At 43.1% G+C, this 9,278-nt stretch overlaps 1 long non-coding RNA gene across 1 annotated transcript; it reads left to right on the forward strand.

The window, feature by feature from the left end:
* The first annotated feature begins 462 nt into the window (after positions 1-462).
* On the forward strand, positions 463-5,595 carry LOC744556 (uncharacterized). Its single transcript, XR_170122.2, has 3 exons — positions 463-532; positions 3,072-3,175; positions 4,838-5,595. It is a non-coding gene; the product is annotated as an uncharacterized LOC744556 (long non-coding RNA).
* The last annotated feature ends 3,683 nt before the right edge of the window (positions 5,596-9,278 follow it).

Consider the following 9,278-nt stretch of genomic DNA (forward strand, 5'->3'; position numbering starts at 1 on the left):
GAAAGAGTAAGCATGTAAAAAAGTTCATAGCAACTTGATACTGACACACTATATTTATTTGTTTAGACATTTAAAACATCATAGTGAAATATCCATAACATAAAATTGACCATTTTAACCATTTTAAGCATACAATTTGGTGACATTAAGTACATTCACATTGTCACGCAACCATCGCCACCATGCATCTCTAGAACTTTATCTTCCCAAACTGAAATTACATACTGATATGGTTTGGCTGTGTCCCCACCCAAATCTCATCTTGAACTGTAGTTCTCATAATCCCCACATGTTGTGGGAGGGACCCAGTGGAAGGTAATTGAATCATGGGGGCAGTTACTTCCATGCTGTTCTCATGATAGTGAGTGAGTTCTCACGAGATCTGCTGGTTTTTTATAAAACCAGGCTTTCCCCTCCCACCACCGCTTGGCTCAGAACTTCTCCTTGCTGCTTCCGTGTAAAGAAGGATGTGTTTGCTTCTCCTTCCGCCATGATTGTAAGTTTCCTGAGGCCTCCCCAGCCATGCTCAACTGTGAGTCAATTAATCTTCTTTCCTTTATGAATTACGCAGTCTCGGGTATGTCTTTATTAGTAGCGTGAGAACAGACTGATACACGTACCAACAACTTCCCCTTCTCCCAGCCCCTATCAGCCACCATTCTACTTTCTGTCTCTATGATCTTGACTACTCTAAGTGCTCATATAAGTGGAATCATATAGCTTTGTCCCTTTGTGACTGGTTGATTTCATTTGGCCTCATGTCCTCAAGGTTCATCCATGTTGTAGCATGTGTCAGAATTTACTTCCTTTCAAAGGGTGAGTAATATTCTATTGTATGTTTCTACCACATTTTGTTTATCCATTCATCCATCAATGGACCCTCGGGTTGCTTCCATATTTTGTCTTTTATGAAAAACTGCCACACTATATTCATTGGATTATAATTTATGTCTGTTGAATATAATAATTAAAAATTCGGGTTTATATTTTGTATGTCTTTGAATTCTTAAAATTTCATTTTCCAAGTAGTTAATTTTTGTTGTATTTTACAAAAGTATCAGTCTGTGACAGATTGGAAAAAATTTTAAAACTCACATAGATAGTTTAAGAAGCACCACCCTAGAGCAAGTGCTTTCAAACTTTTCTATGAACTATAGTAAGAAAATCTCATTAGCCGGGCATGGTGGTGTGCACCTGTAATCCCAGCTACTCGGGAGGCTGAGGCAGGAGAATTGCTTGCACCTGGGAGGCAGAGGTTGCAGTGAGCCAAGATCGTGCCATTGCACTCCAGTTCTGGGCAACACAGCAAGACTCCGTCTCGGAAAAAAAAAAAAAAGAAAGAAAATTAAAAAAAAAAAAAGAAAATCCCTTCACATCATAACCCAGGATACACAAACGTAACTGAAACAAAAGTTTCATGGAGATACTTAGAAAGGAACTCGGTTTATACATGAAAGGAACTCAGTTTCTGCTCTGTTTCTGTCTTTCTTTTTTTTAAGCACTGATTGAATCTATCAAATTGATTTTATGACCCACTAAAGGCCATGAATCCCAATTGGAAAACCAGTGCTCTTGAGAAAATCTTACACATATGTTTCAGGAGCCATGTACAAGGATGTTCCCAGTAGCATTACTGACAAAGGCAAACACACACACACACACACACACACACACACAAACAACACAAACATTCATTGATAGGAGACTATATAAAGAAATTGTGATATATGTACTTAATAGAATATTACAGGGACCCAATCAATGTTTATTGAATGAATTAATCAACAGCTGTGAAAATGAAGTACAGCTACACTCGGCAATTTGGAAGAATCTTAGAGATACAATGTGAAATGCAAAAAGCAAGTCACAGCTACTCTACACTGAAGGAAACCATTTTTATAAATCTAAAAAAGTAAGCCAAACTAAACAATCTATTGTTTAGGGTCCCATATGTGTGATGAAACTATCCTAAAAAGCAAGGAAATGATAAACACAAAATCCAGGACAGCAGTTACTTCTGGGAGGTAGGCAGGGGGCGGGATTAGGGAGGAGTTCACAGGTAGCCAACAGAATTGGAAATGTTATTAAGTTGGGCAGTTTATAAATGTTCATTTTATGATGTATGCTTTGTACTTTGTACTTAGATATATGTTGTATATACTCGTTTCTCTATCAAGCACTTTTTAAGGATAGAAGTGTACTTGATGAAATTGGAGGACAGAGAATTCTACGCACATTGAGCAAACCACCTAACTCTTTCATGGATATATCAAAATGTCAATAAAATACGCCCCCACCCCCGGGCTTCTTCCAAGACTGTGAGAAAATAGCTGATAAGCATTTGAGGGTCCAGTTGAGAAGTGTATCAAGACAAGGTTTCACATTTCCCCTTACGGCATAACTGCCCCACTCTCCTCCTTATACCAGTACCATCAACTCCACCCCACCCCCGGCTGCTTCCAACAGCCATAGAATGTTCCCCTGCCTCCCTATTGCCAATTGCTTTTAGAATTCTGGGTGGGGACCTGGGGTGACCAGAGTCCCTCAGACTACAAACCCCTCAAGCACAGGGGCCAAGCCTTATTCTTCTCTGTATTTATTTTTCTTTCTTTCTTTTTTTTTTGAGACAGAATTCGCTCTTGTTGCCCGGGCTGGCATGCAATGGTGTGCTCTCAGCTCACTGCAACCTCCACCTCCCGGGTTCAAGCGATTCTCCTGCCTTGGCCTCCCAATTAGCTGGGATTACAGGCACCCTCCACCATGCTCAGCTAATTTGTTGTATTTTTAGTAAAGATGGGGTTTCACCATGTTGGCCAGGCTGGTCTTGAACTCCTGACCTCAGGTGATCCACCTGCCTTGGCCTCCCAAAGTGCTGGGATTACAGGCATGAGCCACGCATCTGGCCTCTTCTCTGTATTTCTAATCTTCAGCCCAGTGACCACACAGGGAAGGTGTTCTATAGTTGTTTTCCATATGAACAAAGGAGGCACTTAAGGAAAGAGTAAGTGACTAACCCCCTAATACTAAGATGCTCCACCGTTTGTCATTGTGGATGTATGGGATTATTTCAGGCTGTTCTGATCATGATCAAGCCCAAGACAGAGCGATGGGCGTGGCTTCCCCAAAGGTGTTTATGAATCCAAAATGTGAGACAGAAGACAAGATGAAGTCACAGGTAAAAGTGTGGAAGCAATAGGCTCAAAAATAAAAATTAGAAATCTTGGCAATATTTAAAGTTCAACTGGACTTACCAGTAAGTTGGCGATTATTATCTTTTTATCCCCACTTTTTATTTTCTTTTTTTGAGACAGGGTCTCACTCTGTCACCCAAGTTGGAGTGCAGTGGCGCGATCACGGCTCACTGTAGCCTCCACCTCCCAGAGTCAAATGATCCTCCCACCTTGGCCTTCCAAGTAGCTGGGACCACAGGCACAGGCCCCATGCCAAGCTCATTTTTTTTATTTTTAAATTTTTGTAGAGATGGGATCTCACTATGTGGCCTAGGCTGGTCTCGAACTTCTGGGCCCAAGTGACCCTCCCACCTGGTCCTCCCAAATTGCTGAGATTACCAGTCTTGAGCCACTGTGCTTGGCTCCCACTTTCATTTTTATCATAGTGCATCACAGGGCATCCTGAGCACAGCAGGGTGGTTAGTGGTGTGAAATATGGAGACAGCGTCTGGGTTTGAATCCTGGTTCTTCCACTTACTAGATGTTATGGAATGAATGTGTGCATCCCCCCAAAATTCCTATGCTGAAATCCTAACCCTCAATATGATGGCGTTAAGAGGTGGAGACTGTGGGCGATAATTAGGTCAGGAGGGTGGAACCCTCGTGATTGGATTGGTAACCTTAACCCAGAGAGCTCCCTTGCTGGTTTTCCACCACGCAGGGATACAAGAAGAAGTGGGCAGTCTGCAGCCCAAAAGAGGCTCCCACCAGCCCCTGCCCATGCCGGCAGCCTGATCTCAGATTTCCAGCCCCCGGAACTGGGAGAAATTCATGTCTGTTTATACACCATCCACCTTATGGTATTTTGTTATAACAGTTTAAGCCTACCAAAATACTGGGTAACCTTGGGCAAATTACTTAACCTCTCTGAACCTCAGTTTTCCCATAACACCTACGTAACAGAATTGCAGTGACAATAAATGATTGAGTTGATCTTCACATAGAGAACAGTGCCTGGCACACAGCATTACCATATCAGTGTTTTTAAATAAAATCCTTACCTAGATTGACAAATAGTCACCCATGTACCCACGTGCCCTCCTGTACTCATGTATTAGTTGTCACGTGGGTGCTTACACTTCCACTGGAGGAAAGCAATTTCTGCTGCCCTTTCCATAGTAAGCCCTTGAATGCTTTCATCTCAATGAAGCTTTGCTGTAGGGTCCTTTATGGGGCACACTTGAGGTCCTGTTGTCCATGTTGGTATCTCCTAAGATGATCACCTTTAACGTGCTTGGATTGCTGACATTGTTGCCTCAGCATGCCTAGCCTAGCATTCTCTTTGCTCTTCTCACTGTCTCTGCTTCCTCCCGGCTCTCAGACTGTTGCTGCAGCCTCCTAACAGACTTCCCTGCCTCCAGTCTCTGCCACCAGTTCATCCACAGCCCCGGGACACATTAAAATCTTCCTTCAGCAACGCTGTGAACATCATTCTCACCCACCCCCTTCTACTCAGAACCCCCCACTCCCCTCATCACTGTGCATAAAGTAGTGTTCAAATTCCTTAGCTTGACTATTCAGACCCCCATAGTTGACCTTAGCCTCACGATCTCACTTTACTTCCCTCAACTTGACTTTCAAATTTTTTTTTTTTTTTTTTTTTGCAGTCTAGTCATTGCCTCAACACCAGTCATTCCTACTCCCACCCAGACAACATCATCTCCGCTCCCAAGCCCGAAATGCTCCCTGCCATGCCTTCGAGGCTGAGGTCTGGGAAGAAGACTCTAAGAAGAGAGAAAAGGGCACCAGTATGGAGACCCTAGAATATAAAAAGCAGACCTAGCCTGTCTAACCTGTTCCTTGACTTGGCCATGATCCCAGGAATGGAGGAAGGATCTTCCTTTTCTTCCTCCTCCTGGAGAGGCATCAGAGCATGGGCCCTGGCTCTGTTACTCCCTGGCTGGGGAAGTTACTTACCTAATCCGTGTCTCAGTTTTACTTATCTCTAAAAGGGGTAGAGTAACAGCACTCACTGGAGTGGAGTGTGGTTATGCCTCCCAGCCTCTCCTTCAGAACTAGGTTACTTATTCCCTCAGCTGCAAGGAGTGTTAGCTGCGGACTGCTCACAACGGAGTCTCTTCTAGGGATTGCCCTCAACCGAAGGAAGCTGCATTGCCCAAGATGAGATCCCCTCGCTGGGGCATCCTGCATCCAATGACAAGTCAGTGGGGCGTACGAAGGCCTGGCTTCCTCATCTCGATTGGACATCTCCAAAGGGCCATCCCAGTTTCTGATCTCCCCGTAGAATCTCCTGAAGCCTCTGTTGTGACTGCATCAGAGCCCAACCTCTCTCTCTACCCAATCCAGTCTCCTTTCCTTCTCACAGGTGTTGTTCCCAAAACTCAGTAAACTGCCTACACGCAAATCTCTGCTTCTGAGTCTGTTTCCCAGGAAACCTGACCTACAACAGCAGTTAGTTGGCCTAAGACAGCAGTCTCAGAAATGGGATTTGGGAGCTGTGCTGCTCACTGGCTGACTGGTTCTGAGGACCCCATTACGAACAGTAGGTGGAACAGTGGCAGCCCCCAGCATGCGGTTAGGGTGCAATTGCTAACACTTTCACTGGTGATGAGCTGGCACGGGATACAGGTAGATATTAATGTACTAGGGGCTGCAGCACATCAAGCACTTGAGAGGTTCTGGATAAATAGCATTTGTAAAGACTGTAGAATGAGATGGCCGTTGCTGGGGGTGGTGGGTGCATAGTTTCATTGGAGAAAGACAATGAAAGGCCCAGAATGATTAATTACCAATATAAGGCAAAGTGTAAGCGCTTGAGGATATCTTTGGTAGTGTATAAAGAGACTGATCTCCTGTACTGGAGGGCAGAGAAAACTAAGGATCAAGCCCAGAACTTAAATTATAAAAGCGATGAGACTCCAAAGAAGATTGAATTCTCAAGTGCAGCAGATCTGCTATACCAAGGTCAGGGACCTGATCGGGAAGAATGGGACCCTGAGACCCTCATGAGGATGTAGTCGAGGTATTGGTTGAAAGCATATGCTTTTAAGCTCATGCTCATGGCTGTTGCAGGCCTTAAATCTGCTTCCAAGCTTATTCCTGCAGTTGCTGATAGACCTTGGTAAATCACCATGTGTTCTGTGTGTCCTCGCAACATAGCAGGTAGTGATGAGAGACAGACAGAGAGAGAGATCCAAGATGAGAGCCATAGTCTTTTTGTACCCTAATCTTGGAAGTGCCATTCCATCACATCTGCCATTTTCTATTCATTCAAAAGAAGCCACCAAGTCTAGTCCACACTCAAAGGGAGAAGAATACCCAGGGAGTGAATGTCAGGAAGCAGGGATCATTGGGGATCGTCTTAGAGGCTGCCTACCACAACCTCATAGACTTTTCCGGGTTCTGGAAAAAGCATGTAGCACACTTGAGAATATTATTCCAACCCATTTACTTAGTGACAAGGAAAGTTGTCACTAAGAGGGCCCAGGGCAAGAAAGGGCTCCACAGCAGGCGTAAGCTGTGGTGCAAGTGGCTCTGTGGCATCTATGGTGGGAAAAGACTTGGGTCATCTACTTTGTGGGCAAAGAAAAGTGGCCTGAGGTAAGAATGTATACAGAATCATGGGCAGGAGTTATTGGCTTGATTTGTTGGTCAAGGGTCTGGAAAGAGAAAGATTGGAAAATTAGGGACAAGGTGATCTGGGAAAGAGATAAGTGGATGAATCTATGGGACTGTGCACAGGTGTGAAGATCTTTACACATGAGATCTCTGCCATAACTGCGGAACAGTTCAGCTCCCTCTGCCTAATCTGGTGTCCTTTGCCCTCCACAGATTTTGTTCCTGAGAGCACCCCCACTTCCTGCATGCAAATCTCTTCCTAATTATCTGTTTTCCATAGAACCTAACACTTCCCACACAGAGTCATTATAAGAATTAAATGAATGAGTATCTGGAAAAGGTTTGGAAGAGTGCCCGGCACACAGTAAGCACTGTGTGTTTACTGTTATTACCCTTTCCAATACTCTGTAGCGCCCTGCTCTCATTCCTCAAACCTAGATTAGTTCTCTTACAGCCAAACATCAGTATTCCACTATGTAGTCCATGTCACGCTGGTGATAACTGAAGAGATTTTAGGTATTTTAAGAAGTATGCTGACATGTTTTGGCCAGGCGCAGTGGCTCATGCCTGTAATCCCAGCACTTTAGGAGGCCTAGGCGGGCGGATTCACCTGAGGTTGGGAGTTCAAGACCAGCCTGACCAACAGGGAGAAACGCCGTCTCTACTGAAAATACAAAATCAGCCAGGCATGGTAGCACACACCTGTAGTCCCAGCTACTTGGGAGGCTGAGGCAGGAGAATCACTTGAACCCGGGAGGCGGAGGTTGCGGTGAGCTGAGGTTGTGTCATTGCACTTCAGCCTGGGCAACGAGTGAAACTCCGTCTCAAAAAAAAAAAAAAAAGTATGCTAACTTTTTAAATTGTTTTAATTTAAGTAAAAAAATAATTTTAGATTCGGGAGGGTTGCAAGGAAATATGCAAGGAAGTCCTATGCACCCTACTCCCAATCTCCTCCAATGTTAACATCTTACAACAGTTGTACTATATCAAAACTAAGAAGTTGGTACTGGTACAATCCATAGAACTTATTTGGATTTGGCCAGGTGTGGTGGCTCATGCCTGTAATCCCAGCACTTTGGGAGGCCTAGGTGGGCGGGTCATCTGAGGTCAGAAGTTCAAGACCAGCCTGGTCAACATGGTGAAACCGCGTCTCTACTAAAAATACAAAAATTAGCTGGGCATGGTGGTGCACGCCTTTAGTCCCAGCTACTCAGGAGGCTGAGGCACGAGAATCGCTTGAACCTGGGAGGCAGGGGTTGTTGTGAGCTGAGATTGCACCACTCCACTCCAGCCTGGGCAACAGAGAAAGACTCTGTCTCAAAAAAAAAAAAAAAAAAAAAAAACTCACTTGGATTTCATCGGTTTTACATGCACTCATTTGTGTGTGTATGTGTAGTTGTAGGTGATTTTTATCAATATGTGCAGCCTTTCACAACTACCACCCAAATTGAGATACTCAGCTATGCCATAACCTCAACACTCCCTTGGTTACCCTTTTATAATCACACCCTTCCTCTCCCCCTCATCCCTAAACTCTGCTCTCCTTTTCTAAAGTTTTATCCTTTTAAAAATACATCAATGGAATCATATAGTCTGTAACCTTTTGAGACTGGCTTTTTTTCACTGAGCATAATTTCCTTCAGGTTCTTCTACATTGTTGCATGTATTAATAGTTCATTCCTTTTTATTGCTGAGTAGTATTCCAAGGTATGGATGTACCACAGTTAGCCATTCACATATTGAAGGACATTTGGGTTAATTTCCAGTTTTCTGGTTATTCTGAATGCTGCTATGCATATTCATGTACAAGTTCCTACAAGAAAACATCTTCTTTTTTCTGAAATAAATGTCCAAAAGTGTAATTGCTGTGTTGTATGGTAAGTCCATTTTTAGTTTTGAAAAGAAACTGCCAAACTATTTTCCCAAATGGTGCTATCATTTTACATTCCCACCAGCAACGTATGAGAGATCCAGTTTCTCTACATCCTTACCAGGATTTAATATTATCACTATTTTCCATTTTAGCTGAACTTACTCATATGGCTAGCTTATATTTATGGCAAATAATATTGGTTTTGCTTTTATAGCAGTGATATAACACTTTATTTTAAAATAAAATTCTTTAAGTGTTAAAAAATAAGTTGAATCAAAGGAGAATATTAAGTAAATAAAAGTTCCAGTGCACATGTTGATGGCAAAAATCATGAACTCAGTGCATTAATGTGTGATGTTTGGGAAACCCTACCACAGTGTATCTATATTATGAGTTAAATTTGTGGCTCAGCCACAATGTATTTGTGGCCCAACAATTTTGTTTATGTAAAAATATTCCAAACAATTGATCCACAGTGAAATTTGGGGAAATATAACTGTATTTTGAAAGCTTCTCCCACTAACTTGTATTGCTTTATTCTTTTGGAGTATGTTCTATATTATCTACTGAACTGGAAACACCACAAAAGCAGACAT

The sequence above is a fragment of the Pan troglodytes genome, chromosome 9 (assembly GCF_028858775.2).
Source record: "Pan troglodytes isolate AG18354 chromosome 9, NHGRI_mPanTro3-v2.0_pri, whole genome shotgun sequence".
NCBI lineage: Eukaryota > Metazoa > Chordata > Mammalia > Primates > Hominidae > Pan > Pan troglodytes.